Consider the following 12,869-nt stretch of genomic DNA (forward strand, 5'->3'; position numbering starts at 1 on the left):
GGCGACAAGACGAGGCGGCGAATTGAAGGCAAGGCAGGCGGCACAGCAACGTACACTACACGCGGCCGTGGCGCGGCGACGGAGCGTGGCCACCACGGGCGCCACTCGTCCGGGGACCGGACGGATCCGGCGGGTGGGGGTCGCGCGTTGGAAAGAGAGAGCCCAGAGAAAGAGATGGTTTTTTGTCGGGATCGCTTTAGATTCTAGCATCAGCATCACCCGTCAATTCAGATCTTCAGCTCCCTACGTGGAAGAACAGGCACACACACACCAGCCCACTTAGGCCCATCAACGCCCCAAGGCCCAACATTCCGTCAAGTCCTTCGACAAAGTCAGCCTCGGCTACGGCGGCAACAAGAAGCTCGACGGCCGCCACTACCAGGTCCGCCCTCCTTTCTCCGAATTGCCGTCGTCGCGGAGTTTTATAATTCGCGCGCTCTTGTCTTGGCCCCGGTCCCCCGGATAGGTGCATGTTTTAATTGAAAAAGAGTGTTCGAGGGAAATGCCTAAAGGAACCGTGGGTTTGCGGGTTTCGGACTTAGATGGTGCCATCGGCGTGCTCGATAAAATGCCCAAGTAGATTTTCAGGTAGGGTTCTGCATTGTCTTCTGTCATTAAACATTGACAAACACTTCATCAGTTCCAAGCGTGTTTATGTTTTTGCTTTGCATAAGAGCTACACCTGTCTGCATGTACATCCTTTTCAGACTAATAAAGCCCTGAACATGGATGTTTTCAGTTGTCTGCTAACTGTGAAGTTTAAACCATTGCCAAGTTTTTTTTATTTGAAACTATTGCGTGGTTGTCTTAACGATCGTCTTCCCCATTTACAGGTCCAGCTTAATTATGCAGATGACCATGATGGTTCCACCTTCGTTCCCGCAAGAACACTCTCTGAACAAGGCCGGAGCACAGGCTGCTTCGCTGGTTGGCTGGTTCTGGTTGTGAAGCACAGAGACGCGGTATACGGACCGGAGTTCGTCAAGGATGACGGGAGGAACGAGCTCAGCGGTTTCAGCCTTGCTCATATGAAGGATGTCGACGATACTGAACTTGACTGAAACGATGAAGATTCGGATGGTGATTCAGACGACCGACGAGTATGCGGTCAAGGAGGAAGGAGAGGAGGAGAAGTAGAACTGCTTGGCCAGGTTTCTGCAGTTTCATTTGTGTTGGCAGATGCATTTTCTGGGGTCTCATCGAGTATGTGGATTTTTTTTATTATTATAATATAGTAGTAGCATAGGATGAGAGTCTCATAGCCTATCATCAACTTGATTCTAACACACTTTTGCAGTGTCGAGCATATGCTTGTCATTAGATGTTTCAGGCGTGCTCTGCTTCTTTCAATCATGGTATATAACGTTCATGGTAGTGTGTTTATGGGTTACCAAGGTTAGGTCACAATTTCTAAGGGGCTGATTTGGTGAACAGAGAATTGGAGAAGATCCATGAGAAGGAATCCTCTTGGTATTCAATTTTAAATAACAAGAGGATCCCTTTCCATAAATCTCATCTAATTCTCTGGTCACCAAATCAGTCCCAAGAACTTATTTGGATCAGCCGAGTCTCGACGAGTCCACAGACCCACTTTGTTATATTTTTCTCGTTGAGCTGTAGATGGGTAGGTACTGCCAGGTTCTACAGCAATTTGAATGTTTGATCTATTCACGTAACAACACAGGTGTATCATTTATTTACCACATGGATGTAAAGTTTTGTATACATGTCATCGCATTTGTTCGTTGTATATCTCTAGGTCGGCTATCACAGGTGTATCATTTATTTACCACGGATGGCCATAGCTTTCCGATGAATTTGTCTTATGTCATCGATTCCTCTACACATCACTTGTTCGTTGTGTTAACGTCGGATGAATTTTATTTCGCAGTGCACTAACCTTTGAGGTATAGCTTCTGTTCAATGGAGACCAAGGTATAACTATTCTACGTTTGCTTCGTGTAGTACTTTTTAGCATTGTATGATCTTATCCAGGGGCGAATCTAGGATCTAATCACATCCCACGCTGATCTATTTTTAATCTATTAGGGTTCTAATATAATTTAATGTAAAAATAATCATCGTATATAGAGATGTACGTCCTGGGCCACGGACCAGATGGTCCGGACCCGGTATCCGCCCTCGATCTTATCTACTATGCATTTTTAATTTTATATCTATTATTTAATTGCTTTTGTCATGCTGTCATCAAGCGCCAAAAAGAAGGTTGTAAGGAAAATAAACCTAAGACATCTTATAATACCTAACTTGTAAATAATAAGAGAAGGTTGATCTTCTTACATGTACTGCCCTCCACTTATTAGAACATGTGAATAACCATATTTAAAATGAATAATTAACTAATGACACATAAATAATATGCATTATGTTGGAGTTATTTGTTTGTGCATTCAACAATAATAATAATAGTAATAAAAATATATTGATGATGAGGATGAGGTTTAACCTAATTTGCAATTTAGAAAATTGGAAATAACATAGAAAGGAAAAAAAGAAAATACTACACAATATAAAGAAAATAAATATATTATTTTTATACTGGCATTTGAATTTGTGCATTTAATATAAGTATTAATTTCACAACAAAATTTGAATTTAAATTTAAAATCTGAAAAGAAAAAAAAGGAAAACAGAAAATGTAAAAGGAAAAAATGACACACACGCCTGGGCCAAATCAGGCCTGTCCGGCCCAACTGACGAAGCCTTCGCGCAGCCTAGTGGAAATCTGGCGCTGTCAAGCGGGCCCCTCGCACCAGTCACTTTCCCCCCATCCGTGGCCGCGTTGCCGTTTTCTCGTCGCTGCCTCGCTTCCTTATGATATTTATCATATATGCGCTAGAGAAGACAACACATATAATAACAGAGTATATAAAAATAAATGTCATAAATATTATAAATATACTTATTACATAGTATGTAATAATAAAAGTCTTACAAAAATAAATGATAAAATAAAACGAACTAAATATTATTCCCTGGCGCCACAAAGCTGACTAGGAGACGCCACCTAGATCAAGTCGAAAGCCTCAGTGCTAGGTGACCCCTCTTCGACCACCTGTTCTTCTCCTGTGGGGGGTGTGAGACAGCAAGAGTAAACTCACACATGTTCATCGCTCAACAAGTTGTGGGGAATAATGTGCATGAACTCACTAAAGGTGGGAGTTCATGTGAAGTGTAAGGCTAATCAATAAAATAAAGGTAAGTTGGTTAACATTTTAATAGAAATTACTAAGTGTAAGTAAATACCAAACCTTAATAATAATAAATAAAAGTAATAATAAAATAATCCCAGATGCAATGAAATGACAAATTGAATTTAATTCCATAAATTAATCATGTGAGTGTCCGAGCCGCTCATGACCGTGAGCACGGCTAGTATACCAGTTTTACACTCTGCAGAGGTTGCGCATCCTTACCCACAAGTCGTGTTGCCCATTTGCCACGGAGTTGATCAGACCCCATACACCTCTACCAAGGAAGCGAGACAGGGTCCTACTACGAGTCCTTTACAAAGTTCCACTAGCTTCAGAAAACCCGCTACATTTTATAGGAAGCTCCAGTGCAGGAATCCCTCGCCTGACCGCGATCGCAGCAAAATCGACCCAAGGACCTCCCTACACTGACCAGTCCCCTACTGCCCTTACTCATTTCGGATAAGGTAGTCATCCACTAGCTTTCCTAGTTAATCAGCCAAGGGCATCCCATACTACCCTTGTGGTAGCACTATTTTTCCGGGTGGTTCTCCATGTTCCATTAACATAATGATCTTATCATGAACAGTAAATAATAAACTGATAATAAAAAGTGTAATCATGAGTGATGTATATCTCCATACCCAAACCACATAAAGCAATAGCATGTACTACCCAAAAATTCAGTGGTAAAACAAGGTATAAAGATATCCAAACTAGGGTAACCTACTAGGACCCATCAAAATTAATATATATAGATCATTATGATTAATAAGAACATGACTGGGTAAAAAGAAGTGATCAAGGGTACAACTTGCCTTCAACAAGCTCCTGCTCAGCAACTTCTACCTGCTGGGCACCAGGATCCTCAGTGACTTGCTCGTCTACTCGCGTCAATACAAACATACATGGTATAGCAAAAATTAACATCACAACAAACATGTAAACAAAATACATAATAATAATCTACACATTAAAATAAGATTCTAGGAACAGGAATCATTAAATTTAGAGTTATAGATTTTAAGATATGAATTTCTGAAGGTTTTATGTGCTAAATACTAGATTAATTAGGAGATAAATTTTAATAAGGCTTTCATGTCAAAACAGTGGTACTATTTGATGGAGAATAATATTAAAAAATTATAGGAAGTGGAATGGATTAATTTGGAGTTTATATGAATTTTCTATGATTTATACAAGTTCTAGCATTTATTTTTTCATTAAAAATCATTTCCTGTTATTAATTATCCATTTCCTATGAACTCTGGACTGGGCGCAATATTATATAAAACAGCAGGGACCTCGGGGTAATTTTTTCCCATGACTCAGAGTGCTGTACAGGGTGGACTGCGGGTTGGTTCTCTAAAATTATAAGGGGTTTTATGCAAAGTGGCATGGCGAAGGGGTATCGGCCGAGTACGACCGTCCGATTAGAAATGAACGGCGCCGATTAGATCTGGCGCATGCCAAACCTGCGAGTAATCCAAACCGTGTGATCAGAGATCCGTGGTCCGGATTAAATTTTACCATGGTCCCTTCGTGTCCATCCGATCGGGATCCAATGGCGCAGGGACATATGACCGAAACACTACTGGTGTTACGATCCTAACTGTCGATCGCTCATCCCACGGCCAAAAACCCTTCCCCCATCTCCGTTGAGACAGCGGCGGCGCACATGATTGCCCGCGGCGGTGCCATCGTCGACGCTGCTTGATTCCGCCATCCACGCCCCCATTCACTAATTGGACCCGTGCTACCGTATTACTAGCTGAAAGTCGCCTAGAGGGGGGGGTGGATAGGCGAAACCTGAAAATTAAAACTTTATCCCCCAACTAGATCCTTTGATTAGTGGTTAGAACAAGATGAACAATTATCGGAGTATAAAAACTAAGTTCTTGCTAGTAAAGAGTATAGCTTTCAAATAATGCGGAAGTGATAAATCAATACAACTAATAATTCTATGATAACAAAGCAAGAAAGCTTAGATGAAAAGAGCACTAACTCAAGTTCTCTTCTTGCGGGGTGTTGCTTCACTTAAATGAGATTTTAACTTGAAGCAACACCAAATGATATGAGCAAAGAATAGTGCAAGAGAACTTAGAGTAAGGGAAAGCAAACAAATCACAAGCAAAAGCACAATGAACACGGGTGATTTGTTTTACCGAGGTTCGGCCCTCGAAGGCCTAGTCCCCGTTGAGGAGTCCACTTAAGGACGGGTCTTTTTCAACCCTTTCCCTCTCTCCCGATCACACAAGGATCGGCGAGCTCTTCTTCTTCTCAAGGATCACTCTCGATCCCACAAGGACCACCACAATCTTTGGTGTCTCTTGCTAGCTTTTACAAGCCTCCAAAACTTTGGAGGAAGTTCAATGGGAGTCAAAACTCCACGCGCAAATGAACACAAAGATGAAGCACACACTATCTCTCGATGAATCTCACAAGGCACTAGTGCTAAACTCAAATGAGTAGCTCTCTTTTGCTTGCTCTCTCTTTTGTGGCACTTGTGTTGGTTGTAGTGGTCTAAATCTTGTGTATAGGATGGATCAATGAATATAGGTGGTTGGGAGGGCTTGAGTATGTCAACTAGAAGACTTGGAATGTTGCTTGGACTCCCCCACCTTGAAGTGGCCGGTTGGGGTGGTATTTATAGCCCTCAACCATCCATATAGCCGTTGGGGCGCATCTGCCAGGAATTGCACTGGCGGACGGTCCGCGGCTAGGGCCCGGACGGTCCGCGACCCTCCAACGGTCGATTCTGACATCTTCAACGGATACTTCTGACAGATCAACGGTTAGATTAACGGCTATCTGCCTCGGTGACACCTCGCGGACGGTCCGCCCTTGGTCCCGGACGGTCCGCGCCAGCTCTATAATTCCTTTTGCTCAACTTGTCACCTTCGGGCTGAACCAGGTCTTCACATGCGGACTGTCCGCGAATTATAGCCGGACGGTCCGCACGTTGTAGCTGGACGGTCCGCGGTTTAGTCGGACTGTCCCTGATTTGTAGTTCCTGGTCGAAGTCAACTCGGTGTCGCGGACGGTCCGCCGCAAGGGCCCGGACGGTCCGCGTGTGGTCTCAGACGGTGTTTGCTCTTCCATCGGACGGTCCGCAGTAGAGACACATGTTTTTGCATTGGTTCTGTCCGAGGATCATCCTGGTGTCGCGGACGGTCCGCCGCAAGGGCCCGGACGGTCCGCGCTTAGTCTGTTTTTCCAAAAAGCTTCTCCTGTCCGGAATAATCTACGGTATTCCGGACAGTCGATTTAGTATAGTTGTAGATGAACCTTTGGCACCTGTAGAGCATATAATCTAGAGCAAACTAGTTAGTCCAATTATTTGTGTTGGGCAATTCAACCACCAAAATCATTTAGGAAAAGGTTTGAGCCTATTTCCCTTTCAATCTCCCCCTTTTTGGTGATTGATGCCAACACAAACCAAAGCAAATAAATAAGTGCAGAATTGAACTAGTTTGCATAAGGTAAGTGCAAAGGTTACTTTGAAATTAGACCAATTTACATTTAATGTTTTAGACCATGCTTACACCAATTGTTTTGTTTTTGCAAACTCTTTTGGAAATTCTTTTCAAAATGTTTTGCAAAATAGTCAAAGGATAAATAAATAAGATTTTGAGAAGCATTTTCAAGATTTGAAATTTTCTCCCCCTGTTTCAAATGCTTTTCCTTTGACTAAACAAAACTCCCCCTCAATGAAATCCTCCTCTTAGTGTTCAAGAGGGTTTTAAGATATCAATTTTGAAAATACTACTTTCTCCCCCTTTTGAACATAATAAGATACCAATTTGAAATTTACCAATTGAAAATCATTAGTGTTACCAATTTGAAATTAGGAGGTGGTGGTGCGGTCATTTTGCTTTGGGCTAATACTTTCTCCCCCTTTGGCATGAATCGCCAAAAACGGATACTTTGAGTGAAATATAAGCCCTCGAATAACTACTTTCTCTCCTTCGGCAAATAAAACATGAGTGAAGATTATACCAAATACGGAGAGACGGCGGGATACCGGCAAAGAGTGGATATTACCAATGGAGTTGAGTGGAAGCGATGTCTTTGCCGAATACTCTATTTCCCTTTCAATCTAAGACTTAATACATGAGATGCTCATGAAAACATATTAGTCTTAGCCTTGGCACACAATGAAGATAAGAAATATGCAAATGTACCAAAGGAAAGAGACATGATTAAAAAGGATATGTCAATTAAGCTTAAACAATTCTATACAATATAGATTGCTCCCCCTAAATATGTGCATAGAGAGGAAAACAAATTTTTTGGTCTAAAATGCCAAGTGCACATAATTAGGTTAATGAGACCATGTCTATATCATAAGGAGTGTAAAGTGCATTGTGTCATAGTATAAGTGTGATGTTCATGACATTTTATGCACTTATGAAAGCATGTTATAAATATCTCAAGCATTTACCCTTAAGGATTTCAAGGAGGCTTAAGGACCATCCACCTTCTGAACAAAGGCAGCTTATCCTCGTTACAAGGTTAAGCTTTAAGCTCCTTGACAATAAAATTACTTCATCCAGTTTAAACAAAGATGCAAGAATGAATGTTTGAGAGGTTAAACTAGGTATGAAGCAGGGTTAGTGCATGAACATGCTTTCTCTTCCTTTCAAACATGATATGCAAGTAATGTAGGAAGATTTTAGGTACATGTATGAATGAGATAGAGTAGTTTTACCTTTTTGTACCTTTACATAGAGATGCTCTCTTCATTGTGCTTTGTCCTTAGTCTTAGTCGCTTAAGACCTATACTCAAGACAATGTATGAAAATATTTTGCACACGAGAGAGTTCTACAACTAGTGATCCTTTTCTAAGTCATGTTATTATATACCAAGTAGATCACAAATTGCATAAATACATCATGAATTCTCCTTTTAACTTAGTGCATATCAAGATGATGTTGATTGAAATTACCAATTGAAATCAAATTGTAATTGCATGAAGCACTAAGAAGCATGAGATTGAAATCAAATTGAAATTACATGAGACACTAAGAAGCACAAGTGATAATTGAAGTTATTCAATGATCAAACAACAAATGCGATCAAAAGAACAACATAGGCATTAGATTTGCAATCAAGCTCAAAAATAGGAGAATCCAATAAATATGCTACTTTAGCAATGGAAACTACAATCCTTGATAAAGATGACATCACTTTAACAAGATGGATTAATTTGAAGTAGCATACTTTATGAGAAACATTATTCTCATGCAAGAGACTATATGAAATTACTGAGATAAAGCAATAGTCTCAACATAATCAAAATATAATAATGGACTCCCCCTAAAGATATGCATCAAGTAATTGAAAGAATTGTTTTTGATGCATTCACTTTTAAGGACATAAAGGGAGACTCATTATACATCTTGATCGAGGCTTATGAATTTTGCAATAAACAACTTAAGCCTGGTAACCTCATAATGAAAAAGGATTTAGAATGCTTACAACCACACCATTGATTGTTGTGAAAACCTTATTGTCCAAGTAGGTGTTGTTGTCCTTGATGTTCTTCCTTTTCCATTTGAGTGTCCTCCCTTTGTATTTGTCTCTTTTTCCTTCCAAACTTATTGAAAATACTCGAGAGACATGTTAATAGCGCAAGGGAGTAAATGGGAAAGGATGATTACTTTAGATAATTAGCATACATAATTCATCATCCACAAGTCACATAGACATGAAGTAAAATCCTTAACATCAGTGCATTTCATTTGAGAAAAATGAGTGAGCACCTTTTAAGCATTTTAATAATCATTGGAATTTAATTCTTCATATTGAACTTTAATAATTATTACATAAAACAATTCAATATGAGAACATTTATTGCAAAGGTATGAATAGATTCTAATGGATAAGTGCATTAATGAGAATGAGATTGAATGCACAACTTAGCCAATTTAAATTTAATAAAGAATCTATTTCTTCACAAGGACATAATTTAGAGTAAACAAGTATTGATGGGAACTATATTAAAGAGATGAGTTCCCATACCTTTGCTTTTTACCTTTCTTCCTTTGGGTGAAGAGCAACCCATGAGGCTTGTGCACTTTCTTTTGTAGATATTCAAAAGTAAGCTCAAGAGATGCTTTGTTAGTAATACAAGCACTAGTTTCCAAGTTTGTAATCATTTTGATAAGGAATGAAAAGCTAGATTACTAAAACATGGAAACTTCATAGCATGAACTAGATTATCCATAGATGATGTTATGCTCAATTTTTACTCATAAAACAAGCATAAGTAATCCTTTGAGATTAGGAATAAATCTAATTCATGATTTGGAAAGTGATAAATGTGAAAGAATCATATCCAATTTTGAGCAAGTAGAAATACATCATAAAGCATTGGATTGATTTTTCTTATCATGTTAGATTACACGTTTCCAAAGAGAAACTTATTCTCTACAAGTGAGACTACTTTGGGTTACTTAAATAAAATCAATAGTCTCACTAATCTAGTTATAGAGAGAGTTTTCTTTTTATAAGTGTCCTAAGGATTTGAATTCCTTACATAACACCTTGTTCTTTTAGGAACTTGAAAAATTTCTCTATATCTAGATACATGGCAATAATAGAATAACTTAGCGAAAAACATGCCATGTGGTACTTCCAACAATTTAAGGCATGTAGATTGTCATAGGATGGAAATGATGAGTATGCAATCTACCATATGATAGAAAATTCTTCAAAGAATGGTAACATAAATTTAAAGGTATTTGAAGTGCTTCAATTTTTCTATGTGACTACACAAGACGCATAAGAAATGATAATTTTAAGGTACTTGCACTTAAAGACATAAGTGTTACCATCCTTTGACAGTCCTCCATGTTGTAGGCCTTGATTTTCCGCACATGATGATTCTTCAATTCCTACAACATCAATATCTTCCCCGAGATGATATGAGTTTTAAATACAATAAATTGAGGTAACCTTGGGTCAATCTTGAATATGTAGATCATTTGAAGATTGATAGCTTGAGTTGATAAGAATTGAATTAACTCCCTCAAGCACCCCAAAGGTGCATACCATCTCCTTCTCCTACAAAGCTTGTCAAGCACATTTTGGTACCCATCGCTTGATGGGTCCGTTAAGGTTAGTGAACAAAGATCTAGGAACCCAAGTGTCCTTTGTGCTAGCGCTTGGTAAACTTGTTACCTTTCTAGCACAAGTTGCAATCTTGGGTTGCCTAGTTATATATGAATCTAATGACAAGTTAGGAGTGGGAATTTTACCAATGGGACAATCTTTGCATTGATGTCCCTTCTTTCGGCATGTGTAGCATAGGCGTTTTCCAAGTTTTGAAGATTTCTTCTTTCCTTGTTTGTTGCTTGTTACATGGTTAGTAAAAATTTTCTTTTCTAACCCTATGCCTCTTTGTTTTAAATGGGGACAAGATCTAAGTAAGTGTCCCTTCTTGGAGCATTTAAAACAAAGTCTATCATCCTTGTTAATAATCAAGCCATTAATATAGGGACATGACCTAATCAAGTGCCCCTCTTCAAAGCATTCACTACACCTCTTAATGTGAAGTGTGGTTTGATCATTACCTTGGATGTTACCTTTTGTGGAGGCGTGGTTGAGGCTTTTGGAGGAGGTGTTGAATTTCTTCTTTTGTTTATTCCTCTTGGCAATCCTCAAATCCTTGACATTTTCTTCAAGGGATGTAGTGCATGCCACGGTTGTTCCCGTCTCAAGCTTCTTCACCATGTGATCACGGTTATCTTGAGAAGGTTGGGCAATGCATTTCCCTTTAAGTTGTGTCAAGCTCTTCTTTAGCCTCTCATTTTCTTCTTTGAGCTTTTGATATGAATCATCATTTGTTCCTGCAGATTCTAGCTCAAAAGAAGATTTGCTTGTCGACGAACAACAAGCATTAGCACATGGTAATATAGTATCAATTTGAATACATGTGCATGAGTGAGGTTGTTGGGATTTTAAATTTTCTATCACAACCTCATGAGCAATGTTTAATATGATATGATCATCTATAAGATTTTCATGAGAACATAGAAGCATATCATATTTATTTTGAAAAGCTAGATTTTCAACTTTTAGCTTTTCTACTTGGTCTTTGAGCAAGGTATTCCTATTTACTAATTGAGCGATACAATGTGAAGCGTTATCTTGCTCAATTGAAATAGTTTCATACCTTTGGACCAAATTAACATGAGAGCACTTTAGCTCCTCATGTTCTTTAGTCAACTCGTCAAAGTGTTGCATCTTTATGGAGAGAATATCTTCTAGCCTTTGACGAGCTTCGCTTTGCTCTCTTGCTCTTTCTAGAAGTTTGAGCATGACCGCCTTATCTTCTTGGCTTAGGCGAGCGTAGAGATGCACAAAACTTCTTTCTTCCTCCTCATCCTCATTTGTGCTTCCGCTATCATTTTCATTAGCCACACAACACATGTGGGAATCGAAATGGGAAGACAAACCTTTTGGAGAGGTGGATTCATCGTTTGGTCTCCATCGTTCATTTTCTCCTTCTTCCTTGCAAGGGTTAGTATCACAAAAACTAAAGGAAGTAGAGGCATCAAATGAACTATTATGTTTGGACTCATCAAACTTGATTTTAATTCTAGTCCAAATATCATGCGCATCGGGAATGGATTCGTCATAGTTTGATATGAAGGCACGATAATCTTCTTTGCTAAGAGAATTGTTTAAGATGTCAAAAGCTAGGTAGTTTAAGCGATAACATCTTTGATCCTCCTCGGAATTAATTTTTCCATTAAAACTAGAGGGAAAAATACTCTTGTCAATAATTTGTTCTAATTGAGGATGTATGGTTCTAAAGGCATTTATCACACTAGTAGACCATGAATCATAATTAGAACAATCATCACATAATATCTCAAGAGTTACCTCCTTTTGAGTTGCGTTCGTTGGAGGAGTCTTCTTGTTCTTTTGGGATCTTCTACGAGCCATCACTTCGAGTTGTTAGACTCAAGATGAAGTGCCTAGCTCCGATACCAATTGAAAGTCGCCTAGAGGGGGGGGGGGGGGTGGATAGGCGAAACCTGAAAATTAAAACTTTATCCCCCAACTAGATCCTTTGATTAGTGGTTAGAACAAGATGAACAATTATCGGAGTATAAAAACTAAGTTCTTGCTAGTAAAGAGTATAGCTTTCAAATAATGCGGAAGTGATAAATCAATACAACTAATAATTCTATGATAACAAAGCAAGAAAGCTTAGATGAAAAGAGCACTAACTCAAGTTCTCTTCTTGCGGGGTGTTGCTTCACTTAAATGAGATTTTAACTTGAAGCAACACCAAATGATATGAGCAAAGAATAGTGCAAGAGAACTTAGAGTAAGGGAAAGCAAACAAATCACAAGCAAAAGCACAATGAACACGGGTGATTTGTTTTACCGAGGTTCGGCCCTCGAAGGCCTAGTCCCCGTTGAGGAGTCCACTTAAGGACGGGTCTTTTTCAACCCTTTCCCTCTCTCCCGATCACACAAGGATCGGCGAGCTCTTCTTCTTCTCAAGGATCACTCTCGATCCCACAAGGACCACCACAATCTTTGGTGTCTCTTGCTAGCTTTTACAAGCCTCCAAAACTTTGGAGGAAGTTCAATGGGAGTCAAAACTCCACGCGCAAATGAACACAAAGATGAAGCAC

The 12,869-nt window shown here is 39.4% G+C and overlaps 1 pseudogene across 1 annotated transcript; it reads left to right on the top strand.

The window, feature by feature from the left end:
• Window positions 1-308: 308 nt before the first annotated feature.
• On the top strand, window positions 309-1,320 carry LOC109941519 (uncharacterized; annotated as a pseudogene). Its single transcript, NR_157100.1, has 2 exons — window positions 309-382; window positions 834-1,320. The product of NR_157100.1 is annotated as an uncharacterized protein (transcript).
• The last annotated feature ends 11,549 nt before the right edge of the window (window positions 1,321-12,869 follow it).

Source organism: Zea mays, chromosome 8, assembly GCF_902167145.1.
Source record: "Zea mays cultivar B73 chromosome 8, Zm-B73-REFERENCE-NAM-5.0, whole genome shotgun sequence".
In the NCBI taxonomy this organism is placed as follows: Eukaryota; Viridiplantae; Streptophyta; class Magnoliopsida; order Poales; family Poaceae; genus Zea; species Zea mays.